This window comes from Engraulis encrasicolus, chromosome 18, assembly GCF_034702125.1.
Source record: "Engraulis encrasicolus isolate BLACKSEA-1 chromosome 18, IST_EnEncr_1.0, whole genome shotgun sequence".
Lineage (NCBI taxonomy): Eukaryota > Metazoa > Chordata > Actinopteri > Clupeiformes > Engraulidae > Engraulis > Engraulis encrasicolus.
Genome location: NC_085874.1, coordinates 16,624,227 through 16,636,829, shown reverse-complemented (window position 1 = coordinate 16,636,829; position 12,603 = coordinate 16,624,227). Strand labels below are relative to the sequence as shown.

The window sequence follows — 12,603 nt, the reverse complement described above, 5'->3', positions numbered from 1 at the left end:
GGGCACAGAAAAGCATATTTGAGTTTAGTAACAGAAAATGCGCTGTGGCAAAACAAAATCGCCAACACGGCCGGAAAACTGTGCAAACCTCGTCACGTGTCAAAAGTGCATGAAAGCGCTTTACTGTTGCTTTGAGGAGCACGCCTTGACTTCAACAGGAATCGCACCAACACGCTGAATGCACTAGCGCGCGATACATACGCTAAAACATGATGACATCCTACAAGAGGAAGGGTGACGCCAGGGGTGCATCCCAATATGTGTCCTTGCCTCCTCCACTTGTGCTTGTCTCCTCGTCCCGCCTCCTGGCCCCTCCTCCGTGGAGAAAACGATAAAGTTTCCCAGCTGTCAGCCGAGCCACAACAACTTTTTAGGGACTGTTTTTCATTCACCATAACAATTGCAAACAAGAAAAAGACTCTACAATTGAGCTTTTGCAAGATATTGAAATATAATGCTGTTGTCAGTGATGTCATCATGACGAGAAGCGAGTGGAGGAGGCAAGTGGAGGAAGCGAGGTCCCATATTAAGATGCACTCCAGGGGTGTAAAACCATGAGGAGTGATGATGACTCCCTATTAGGGCTGCAAAATATAACGAAAAAGTATCGAAATCGCAATGTCAAGAGTGGCGATATGCATATCGTGAAAATAACTGAATTATCGTGAAAAAAAGTTAACCATTTCTGTGCAGTCCAATCACTGGCTGAATATCAACAAACGCGGAAGAAGCCCGCCCTGACCAAAGCCACGCACCCCACACAGGCCGACAAATCGGTGACAAGTAAATATCGTTATCGAGGTATTGTATGCTGTTATGCATCGTGTAACCCTACTCACTGTCTAAGGCAGAACTCGAAGTACTCACAAGCTCACACAGTTTCATGTCTTTAAAGCTCAAAAAGTTTGACTACAAAAAAATCATAACTGGAAATTGGAAAGCAGAACAGAGGCTGTGACAAAGTCTAGCAGAGCTGAGAGAGACAGAGAGAGTGTGAGAGAGAGAGAGAGAGAGAGAGAGAGAGAGAGAGAGAGAGAGAGAGAGAGAGAGAGAGAGAGAGAGAGAGAGAGAGAGAGAGAGAGAGAGAGAGGAGCCACAGTTGGGCCAGCTAGCGGTGGAAGGTTTTAGCTTTTGAAACAAATGGAATCAATCAGTGGAATCTGTGAGTCACTTGTGTGACCCGAAACCAAAGATTCCTGCCACCCACAACAGCAAGAAGAAAAGGGCACACATGAATACAGACACACACACACACACATACACACTCACAAACACGCACATGATGTATAGAAAAAGACACAGACACACACATGCACACGCATAGACACACACATACGTGCATAGACACAGACAAGTGCATGCACACACACACACACACACACACACACACACACACACACACACACACACACACACACACACACACACACACACACACACACACACACACACACACACACACACTCGCACAGGCGCACACTTCCCCTTCAAAGTCTGTCAAGGACATGAAGCTTGCAGGTTTGCTGAGGTAAACGTGTCATAATGCATAGAGAAGCAGTGGGACGCCTTGAGACTCACTTCCCTCAGTGTTTCCCAACCTTTTTTGGTCTGAGTACCCCCTGAGCCTTCTTGTCACACCACGAGTACCCCCTCACACGAACAACAAGTGATAATTCTCCAAAAGTAGAACAAAACACAGTGGTGATTACATGAAAATAATTTTATTTAATATTCTTAACTTGAACATGCAATTTTCAGCCTTTCTCTCTCTTTTTCAGAATAAAAAAACATTTTCTTGAAATAGGCCTATAAATAATAAACCAAAATGGAAATATAAATAACCTTTCTTCTGTTATATCGAACTGAAACGTAGGCTGGCATTTCTCTCTTCTTTAAAGATGAACATAACATATTTCTTTTTAAAAAATAAATAAAAAATAAAATAAGAATATATTAACATAGGCCTAACTTTCATCAAAACTGGAGTCTCCCTCATGAACAGTCCTCCATAAACATGCTTTTTAACATTTAATATCTGAAACAAAAACCTTTATCACTCATTGCTGTATTATCTGGCCTCAATGAGACACTTGAGCTTGCTTCTCTTTCATCAGTCTCTCCAGATCTGGGGACAATGTGGAAACAGCTACTAGTAGGCTGTTCTCCACATCCAGCCTGTTCCTCTTCTTTGTTTTTATGTTTGTCAGGGCTGAAAAGGTTGCCTCACACATGTATGTGGATCCAAAAGGTAGAAGCTCAATCAGTGCCTGCTTTCCCAAGGCAGGATACTCCTTCTCCACATTACACCAAAACTGCGTCAGTGTGTTTTCCCTATGTGCCACTTTCAGGCCCCGGTCAGAGGACACATCCAGCAGCTGCTCCTGCAGCATTGCAGGAAGCTTGTTGCTGCTCTCAGTTGGAGTGAATGGGTCCCTCACCCAATCCATGCTTTCTGACTTTTTATCAATATCCTGAAAGTATTGGCTAAAGTCTGAGCTGAGCTTGGATAGGTGTTCTCCCACTAGTTTTACCACTGGAGTCCTGCTGGCATCAGTAGTGGCAAGATGTGCATGAAGTAATGGGAAATGGTTCACATCATCCTCTTCACATTTCCTTTGCCACAGAGTGAGTTTTTTGGTGAACCCCTCCACTTTCTCGTACATCCTCAGGACGTGTGACTCCTTGCCTTGGAGTGAGAGGTTTAGCTCGTTGAGTTTGGTAAACACATCAGCGAGATATGCCAGGCGCGCTACCCAATTGGCATCCTCAAACAACGCAGCAAGAGGATGCATCTGCTCGTTCAAAAACGCACAAACTTCGCTGCGCAGTTCATAAAGCCTCAGTAGCGTTCTCCCACGAGACAGCCAGCGGACGTCTGTGTGAAGCAGTAGCTGGTCGTGTTGCGCACCGCTCTCGTGGCAGAGCGCTTCGAACAGTCTGTGGTTAAGTGGCCGGGATTGGATGAAGTTTATCACTTTCACAGCGTCATGCATAACATCATTTAGCTCAGGGCTCATTCTCTTACTGGCCAGCGCTTCTCTGTGGATAATACAGTGCATCCATTTAACTTCGGGGTTTACCCTTTTCACTTGTCCGAACAGCCCCCTCACGTTCCCGGTCATTGCAGCAGCGCCATCAGTACAGATGTGGCTGCATTGCGTCCACTGTATATTGTTCTCTTTGAAAAAAGTGTCGATGACCTCAAACATCTTTTCCCCTGTTGCCTTACCTGGCAGTCTCTTGCAAAATAAAACGTGCTCTATAATGTCTGACACGTCTTTGAAACGAGCAAAGGCCAGCAGCTGCGCTTCCCCACTCACATCAGTCATCTCATCCAGCTGCAAAGCGAACTGGCCGGCTCGTTTAATCTTGTCCACAACCTGTCCCGTAATATCGAGAGCCATATCATCAATCCGACGGGCCACAGTGTTGTTTGACAGGGGGACTTTCTTCAATGTTTCAGCTGCTTTTTTGTCTATCATAATTTCAACCATGCGCGTCGCTGCAGGGAGAATTAGTTCTTCAGCAACTGAGTGGGGAAATTTAGTTTGTGCTACTAGCTGTGATACGACGTAAGACGCCTCAAGGGCTTGGTTGGACACATTAGTGACTTTCGTTAATGTGTTGTGAATCTGGCTTGACTGAAATTCTGACAGCTTTCTTTTGTAGTACTCATCCGTTTTCCCTACTTTTGAAGGGTGCTTGGTGCTCTGGTGCCGTTGCAAATGTGCTGGCTTCATTGCGCTGTTAGCCAGGATTTCACCACAGAAGAAACACTGAGGCTGCGGTAATACAGAAGACGTTGACGTTGTGAACCCGTACAAAATGTAGTTTTCATTGTACTGCCTAGGTTTAGCTTTGCCCTCTTTCTTCCGTTTCTCTGATGTCTCCTCTGATTAGGGTTGCCAACCGTCCCTTGAAATACGGAATCGTCCTGTATTTAGAGATAAAAGTACGGGTTCCGTATTGAACTGAAACGGGACACGGGACGTTAGAATGCAGGAAATTACATCTATGAAATGCAAAATTTTCTGGGGGACGACCCCCAGACCCCCGGCACGATGAAGTGTCCCGTATTTTTTTCATTGACAGTTGGCAACCCTACCTCTGAACCCCCTGGATCCAGAGAAACTGGACGTTTTAACCATTTATCCATCTGCATTAACAGCCAAACTTTGCAGTATCACTTGCTATGCGTTTGTGTTTAGTGTCACATGTCAATTCCTTCCCGGGAAACGGGTTGTTGTAGCGCACACGGACCTATTGATGAGCTCGACATGGGCTGAGAAGATTTTAGCTTATATAGTCCCAATGTTATTAAATGAATATCATATTACTTAATCCAATACCAGACAGGTCCGCATATGAAGAGTTTGGGACTACACGTTTGTGTGACGCCTAAAAAAAAATAAATAAATAAATAAATAAAAAATCAATTAAAAAAATCTCAATGCGCCGCGTACCCCCTGCAGTACCTCCGCGTACCACTAGGGGTACGCGTACCCCCGGTTGGGAAACACTGCTTACGTGACTACACACACACACACACACACACACACACACACACACAGACACACACAGACACACACACACACACACACACACACACACACAGACACACAGACACACACACACACACACACACACACACACACAGACACAGACACACAGACACACACACAGAGTGAGATAAAGCACAGAAAACACACTTGTATATGCAACAGAGCATGGCAACCCGACCGAAGCCCGACGGGCCTGGTCGGAACCCGACGGGCCGGGCCGGGCTCGGACAAAAAAAATAGAATATCTGTCGGACTCGGGTCGGACTCGGGCTTGAAGCAAACAGACATTGTGAAAATTGTAAGCAACCAGAGGAAACGTTTCAGTTCATGCAAACGGCAGTTTTGTGATTAAAAAATAAATAATTGAATATGCATAAATGAAAATGTTGGTAGGCTACTCGTGCGAGTGATTATTATTGGCTGTATGCGCGCGCCAGTTACCAGTGGCGACATGGACGCTCACTCCCAGTCAGCCGAGTAGGGATGCCTAGTCAACTTGTTTTCTTAAAAGCGCCAAATCAACAGTTGTCAGCGGACGCGTGGTCTTTTGTTGTAGGCCTAGTGTAGCCTAGGCCATGTTTTAGCATGCCGAGGCTGTCTTGAATGTTGAACATAAAATGACGAAGTTTGTCACTGCATTGTTCGCCAAGGATTACATTTCCAGCATGTGCTAGCAAGGAGCATAATATGGATAACTAAGAAGATGCACAAGCTACGTGGAGTAAGGTAGGAGAGGTTTCCTGTTACTACTTTGTCCGCTGTGACATATCATGTCCTTCACGTAGGTTCTTCTTAATTGTTGTCACTTTTACTGTACAGTTGTAACTATGCGCGTGCAACCTTTCCTGATTTTATATTGACCGCATGGACATCAGGGGAAATGACATTCTCTTGGGGGCCGAACAGGTTCTTCTGGGTTAAATTATAGCCTAGCCCATCGTTCTTAACGAGAAGGAGCGGCAGCTGCACGGGGCTCGTGGGGATTTATTTGCACTAACAGTAACGTAACAAACTGACTGCATCCAAAACGTATTCCCTAGTTTTCGCCTTTCTTATCCTCTCACGCCCCTCCCATGCATTTGGACACCGCACCCAATATCTCTGGTTAGTCTAACCGAAGGAAACATAAGGTGCGCTGTCACATGTGTGTGTGTGTGTGTGTGTGTGTGTGTGTGTGTGTGTGTGTGTGTGTGTGTGTGTGTGTGTGTGTGTGTGTTTCTACTTACTATGCGTGCGTAACTAAATTAGGCTACTGCAAATTGCCTCATCCTAACGTCTTTGCCTATCTTGGCTATTTATCACGTGCTATTTTGAGTATGGAGGAGCCCACATAGAAAATCTTGCTTGCGCACAGGTTCTGTTGTTATTACAGTGGTCTCGGGCTTCGGACGGGTTCGGACACAAACATTTTAAATAGTCTCGGGCTCGGGTCGGGGTCGATCACTTTTCTGTCGGCTGAGGGCCGGGCTCGGACAGAAAAATACGGCCCGAGCCACACTCTAATATGCACGCACACTATATACAGACGCACACAAACACACGCACACACCTCCAATACATCCACCCACTCATCATCACCATGCCTCACAACCTCATCACCATCACACCCACCCACCCCCTCTCCATCCCTTTACTGCAAACTTCAAAGGGCATTTCATTTTGGTGAGGAGCCGCCTCAGCAGAAGTGGCGGTGCTGCACAGGCAGGCATCGTTCACGTGGGGCTAATCAGCCTGGCTCACTACGCTGCGGAGTCAAGTCACACAGGGAGGCCGAGACGCGGCACTATGAATGCTAAACAGCTAGCAGCAACCGCTCCAGCTAGCAGCAACTGCGCCAGTTAGCAGCAACAGCTAGCGTCAAGGATGAACTTATTACAACAACACGGCACCATGAATGCTAAACAGCTAGCAGCAACCGCGCCAGCTAGAACCAACAGCTAGCATCAAACGCAGAATGAAGGAAGGAAGGATTGAGGGAGGGAGGGAGGGAAGGAAGGAAGGAAGGAAGGAAGCAAGGAAGGGAGAAGGGAGACCTTGAACGACACACTGCAGTGATTGATTCCCCATTGCTGGAAGTCCCTCTTTTCATTATACTTTTTTTCTGGAAAGGATATGAAAAAAGAAAACTGGAAAAAAGGGGGGAATCCACCCACAATGTTTCAGTACAGTACAGCCCTCTGGACACAACCCCACATCTTTGCCATGTGAAAACGAGAGGGGCCGAGGCCAGGGGTGTGCGGTGTGTGTGTGTGTGTGTGTGTGTGTGTGTGTGTGTGTGTGTGTGTGTGTGTGTGTGTGCGTGCACATACGCATGTGTGCGTGCGCATATGCATATCAATGCGTGTGTGCGGATCAAATGATGCCCCTTTCTGTGAGAAGGGCAGAATGCAAAGCGCAGCATGCCTAATTAGATTTCTCCCTGAAATGGGCAGCAGAGTCGAGGAAAGCAGAGTGGAATAGAACAGAGCAGAGATGAGGTGCCCACTGCCAGCAGCGGACAGAGAGCCATGAAGTCAAGGCCTGGCATTACACAAAGACCCCAGAGGGAACAAAGCAGGACTGACATGAACCCCTTCACACAGAGCCTCTACTACAGTTATAACCTTATTTTTACCAAAGTTGCAAGGAGCAAGTCTCAAGACCAAGACCAAGTCTAAGTTACCCTTCCACTTACCCCTTCCCCTCTGTCTGAACGTGAATTGGGATGGCCCTAGCCCTTCACGTGAACGCGCAAAATGGAAGGGAAGGGGAAAGGCGTAGGGCTACAAGGCGAAATGGGATTCAGTCCAAGTCCAAGTTTCTTCAGACTCTCAGTAATGTCATATCAATGTCGCTGTGATCTAAGCTTAGTTTAGTGTTAATTAACAAATAAACGAATAGGCCCCATGTTGCCACTGGCTCCCCTCTGCAACTTTGATGTATATAAAAGAAAAGTGAGAACGGAAAGAAAAAAAGAAAAAGACGGTAATAAACGTTGTGAAATTCTGGGAACACTAACGGGGTCTCTAAACTGACGCAACTACAGTATAATCCATCATATTGAAATATTCTGACAGAAGCGAGTGACCACCCTGGACTTAACAACACAGCCGCCACCCATTTTCTGGACACATTAGCCATGCAGTCATCGTCTGAACCGAATCCCTAGCCCTGATTTGTTTATCACCCTAGTAACACAGCCGTGAAAACATCCAAAATATCTGCCTCAAAACGTCATTCCTCCTGCAACTGTATTGTAGGCCTAGATCTCAAAATTCAATCTTTATTGATGATCAGCAGGGAAGCTGACAAGGGGGGGGCTCTTAGTTGGGCCCTCTTTTACATCGAATGTATTGGGTGAGGGCCCTTTCAGATAACTTAAGCCAGGGCCCAGCCAAAGCTATCAGCGGCTCTGATGATCAGAGATGAACAAACCATATCGTTTGTCATATCATATAGATAGTGTGTTAACTGGTCTGATGGCGATTACTCTTGCTAGGAGAATTCACTAGCTTAGAACATTAGGAGGAATAGGCTGCAGGACGTTTTCACTTGTACATGAAATAACTAACGTAGCTTTGTTCATGACGTAACACCATGACAAAACACAGCAATATGCTGTATTTACGTAGGCCTACAGTGAGTACAATGAAAATAATCTACAGACATACGTAAGTACAAACACATACATGTAGTACGGTGCATTGCATCACTGTTGTACTGCACAGTATATGCAGCGGTAGGAATTAAATCATAGCTGCAGGGAAGAGGAGTCCAAACCACATATTTGCTCCAACCTATTCACATAGCAGCCGATTCTCATTAGCGAAACTCATTAACCAGGAACACAGGTAGGTAATTACTCAGTGTGGTATGTGTGAGCATAGTGTAGCGTAGCGTAGCAGATGACTTCCACGCTGAAGATCCAGGGTTTCCCTGGCCCCATGCGGCTTTGAGAGGCTCTCAAGAGAGTTGATGGTTTTGGTTGTTTTAACACGCGCTGTTGAAACAAGGGCTCACACACTGTGGATGTGGAGCTCACTGGAGCGCTCTCAACCAGCTGCGGCATAATAGTTTTCTGTGTGTGTGTGTGTGTGTGTGTGTGTGTGTGTGTGTGTGTGTGTGTGTGCTTGTGTGTGTGTGCGCGCGCGTGTGTGTGTGTGTGTGTATGTGTGTGTGTGCGTGCGCATGCGCATGCGTGCGTGCGTGCGTGTGTGTGTGTGTGTGTGTATGTGTGAGTGCGAGTGCATTTGTGTGTGTGTAAGAGAGTGAGTGCAGTGCATGTGTGGGCGTGTGTACGGTAATTAAGCTGACAGAGTACCTACCTCGAGTGTCTGTGTCACCACACAATCTTTTATTTGCTCCGCATTGCTTTGTTGCAGCGCCGAAACAGAGGGTCTGTGGGGAGGAGAGGAGAGGAGAGGAGAGAAGAGGAGAGAAGAGGAGTGGAGAGGAGAGGAGAGAAGAGAAGAGAAGAGAGGAGAGGAGAGGAGAGGAGAGGAGAGGAGAGGAGAGAAGAGAGGAGAGAAGAAACACTCAATTATTCATCGGCACCACTCTCTATAAAACATGCATATCAAAATGTGTTTCGCGGAGAGCCACAGACGCCAAAGGCCCACAAAAAAGTCCTGAAGAGGCCTCCAGCCCCACCCCTTTTCCCTTTCTGCATGGCTGCTCAATTCAGGAAGACCAGCCCTGCCCACCCACCCCTCCATCTAGGACTGGGGCAGCCATGGCTTAGTGGTTAGAGAGTTAGTCTTTCGATCTATGGGTTGCAGGTTCGAATCCCCCTGACCTCTCCCTACATCTTCATTCATGGCTGAAGTGCCCTTGAACAAGGCACCTAACCTCACATTGCTCCAGGGACTGTAACCAATACCCTGAAAAAAATAATAACTGTAAGTCGCTTTGAATAAATGAAAGCGTCAGCTAAGTGTACTGTACTGTACTATTGTACTGTACTGTACTTATATACCTCAAGAATAAGTACGCACATGTAAGGGAAATGTACCCATTAAGCACACCAATCATCTAAATTCCACTATTTCCAAACAAATTCGCATGATATTGAAGTGACACTTGGGTCCCCTTTCCGCATGGCTGCTCCATCCAGAAAGGCCCCCAGCTATCCATCCAGGAGTCACACACCTCAAGAATATGCACATGTACACAGTAAAAATACCAATTTTACAAACTCCTATTTATAACTCTTAAAGGGTTGCAATCCGAGCACGCCATGTCACCAACAACGACAAGCAAGACACGAGCATAGACGCCGCAAAAGACGCAGATGATGGACAGCTCAGGTTGTAAATACTCTACAGGACTGTTTTCTTTTACAAGTTTACTCTGAAATATTGACAAGCCACTTTTACTGTGCATATGAAAACAAGATTATGCTCAACTGTGGAAACACCCAAAGAGTTATATGTAAGTCAGTTGATAAACATTACATAGATGTATAATACAGTAGACTGCAGTTAGTATGTTTTGAAAGCAGAGGTAGGTAATCTGAGAAGAGAAGAGAAGAGAAGAGAAGAGAAGAGAAGAGAAGAGAAGAGAAGAGAAGAGAAGAGAAGAGAAGAGAAGAGACGAGAACGAGAAAGAGAAAGAGAAAGATAAAAGAAAGACAAAGACAAAGGAAAGACAAAGAGGAGAGAAAAGAAGAGTCCATACCATATACTCAGAAATTGTAGGAGTATTATTATATATTATCCAGTCTCTCTGATATACTTGCTCCAACCATTCACATATCAAACTTCTATTGTATTGTATTGTATTGTATTGTATTGTATTGTATTGTATTGTATTGCATTCTATTCTATTACAACTACAGACAATGAACAATCATTGGACCATGTGAACACCCAGGAAACCTGGCAGGTTAAAATCACTACAGAGATCACTCTTACACACACACACACACACACACACACACACACACACACACACACACACACACACACATGCGCGCGCACACGCAGACGCAAATGCAAACGCAAACACACACACCACACAAACTTCTTGCCTGCCAAAAACGGTTGCCCTCTGGCAGAGGAAGAGAGAGGAGAGTAGTTTACAGTAGTCCAGGAGCAGTCCAGTCCCGTCAGCTGTTCCCAGGAGCTGCTTCCCTTACACATGCTGTCACTCTCTTTAAATAGCTAACCTGGGGTGCATTTCTCAAAAGAGAACTTGTTGGCCTGTTAGCAACTTTGGTAGTAGCCAATGGGAAAATGCATTGAGAACAACAAAGTAGTTAAAGGATTTATCCGGAGTTGGAACAAGTTTGCCTGATTTTTGCATGTTTGGGATGAAATACAGTCACTCTAGAGCAAAATCAAGGCAAAAGGATGCGTTTTGAGAAAGTTTGATAATATCACGTTAGCCTCGTTAGCCATATCAGCTATGCATTATGAAAGACTGCGGGCATCGTTTTTCGGCGGTTACACACATTTCAAAAACACAACATTTTAAAGTCTTGCACAGCTCAAAACAACGTCACACTTACCTCGTAATATGTTGAGGGTATCCACACATAAACCAAAGTGTCCAAAGTCCTTCATGTATTCTTGAAAGGTCTGCAGAATGTGTTTTGTGAAGCTACTACCTTGAGAATATCTAAATTACGGTCAAGACAACTATTTGACACTAAAGCCCACCAAGTAGATTGCCGAGTGCGTCGCACCATCAGCTGTGGTTACTCGCTATGGAAATAATCATAGCTGATGGTGCGACGCACTCGGCAATCTACTTGGTGGGCTTTAGTGTCAAATAGTTGTCTTGACCGTAATTTAGATATTCTCAAGGTAGTAGCTTCACAAAACACATTCTGCAGACCTTTCAAGAATACATGAAGGACTTTGGACACTTTGGTTTATGTGTGGATACCCTCAACATATTACGAGGTAAGTGTGACGTTGTTTTGAGCTGTGCAAGACTTTAAAATGTTGTGTTTTTGAAATGTGTGTAACCGCCGAAAAACGATGCCCGCATCTTTCATATTGCATAGCTGATATGGCTAACGAGGCTAACGTGATATTATCAAACTTTCTCAAAACGCATCCTTTTGCCTTGATTTTGCTCTAGAGTGACTGTATTTCATCCCAAACATGCAAAAATCAGGCAAACTTGTTCCAACTCCGGATAAATCCTTTAATGTAGTAAGCAACTTTGGTTTCGAGAAATGCACCCCTGACCATCACACCTCTACCCAGCGCACCACCACACTGCTTTTACTCATACAGTAACATGCAAGAACGAAACACCTCTCTCTCTCTCTCTCTCTCTCTCTCTCTCTCTCTGTCTCTCTCTCTCTCTCTCTTTCTCTCTCTCTCTCCCTGCACAATTTTCAACTGAATTTTTTTTTGCACGTTATCTCTATGAGGTATTTGGTCAGCCCTGTGGGAAACTGTAATCCGCTGCCGAGCACCTTGGGTTTTTGATAAAGAATTCTCTGACTCATTTTTTTTCGTTCTCTCTCTCTCTCTCTCTCTCTCTCTCTCTTTTTCTCACACACGCACGCACACACGTACGCATGCACGTGCGCACACACACACACACACACACTTTCTCCTGTGTGTTGTGCATTCTGCTTTAACCAGGTCATGCTGATCAAAGGAGCTTATGGTAGTTGCTTACAACAGCAGCTTTGAACGTACATGTATGCCACACTTCTGCTCACTTTGAAATGATGTGCACGTTAAGTGACTTGTATGTTTACTGTATATATGTAATGTATAACAGTATGAATTACATGTATGCATTTTAGCTACAAGACTCACAACACGAATGTTTGTAAACCAAAAACATTTTTATATCCAAACTCCTGTCATCAACCTGTGCTTGTGGCCAAGCGTTTCGCTAATGCCCCTGCCTCCGTGGAGAAAACAATTAAGTTTCCTCGGCCAGCCTAGCGACAAGAACTTTTGGGGGACCTTTCCCCTTTCACCATCCTAATTGCAAATGAGAAAATGACCTTTGAACTGCGCTTTTTGCGAGATATTGAATTAACACGTCTGTTGACACATCATCACAAGGTCACAACCACAAGGGAGGACATGAG

General features: G+C 45.2%; 1 protein-coding gene across 2 annotated transcripts in view; it reads right to left on the bottom strand.

Moving 5' to 3' along the window:
• fynb (FYN proto-oncogene, Src family tyrosine kinase b) overlaps positions 1-12,603 on the bottom strand; it is a 117,318-nt gene that overhangs the window by 86,292 nt on the left and 18,423 nt on the right. For both annotated transcript variants that reach the window (XM_063223113.1, XM_063223112.1), the window contains exon 2: positions 8,867-8,939. The gene's annotated coding sequence lies outside the window, so the exon portion shown is untranslated. The remainder of the gene's footprint in view (positions 1-8,866; positions 8,940-12,603) is intronic.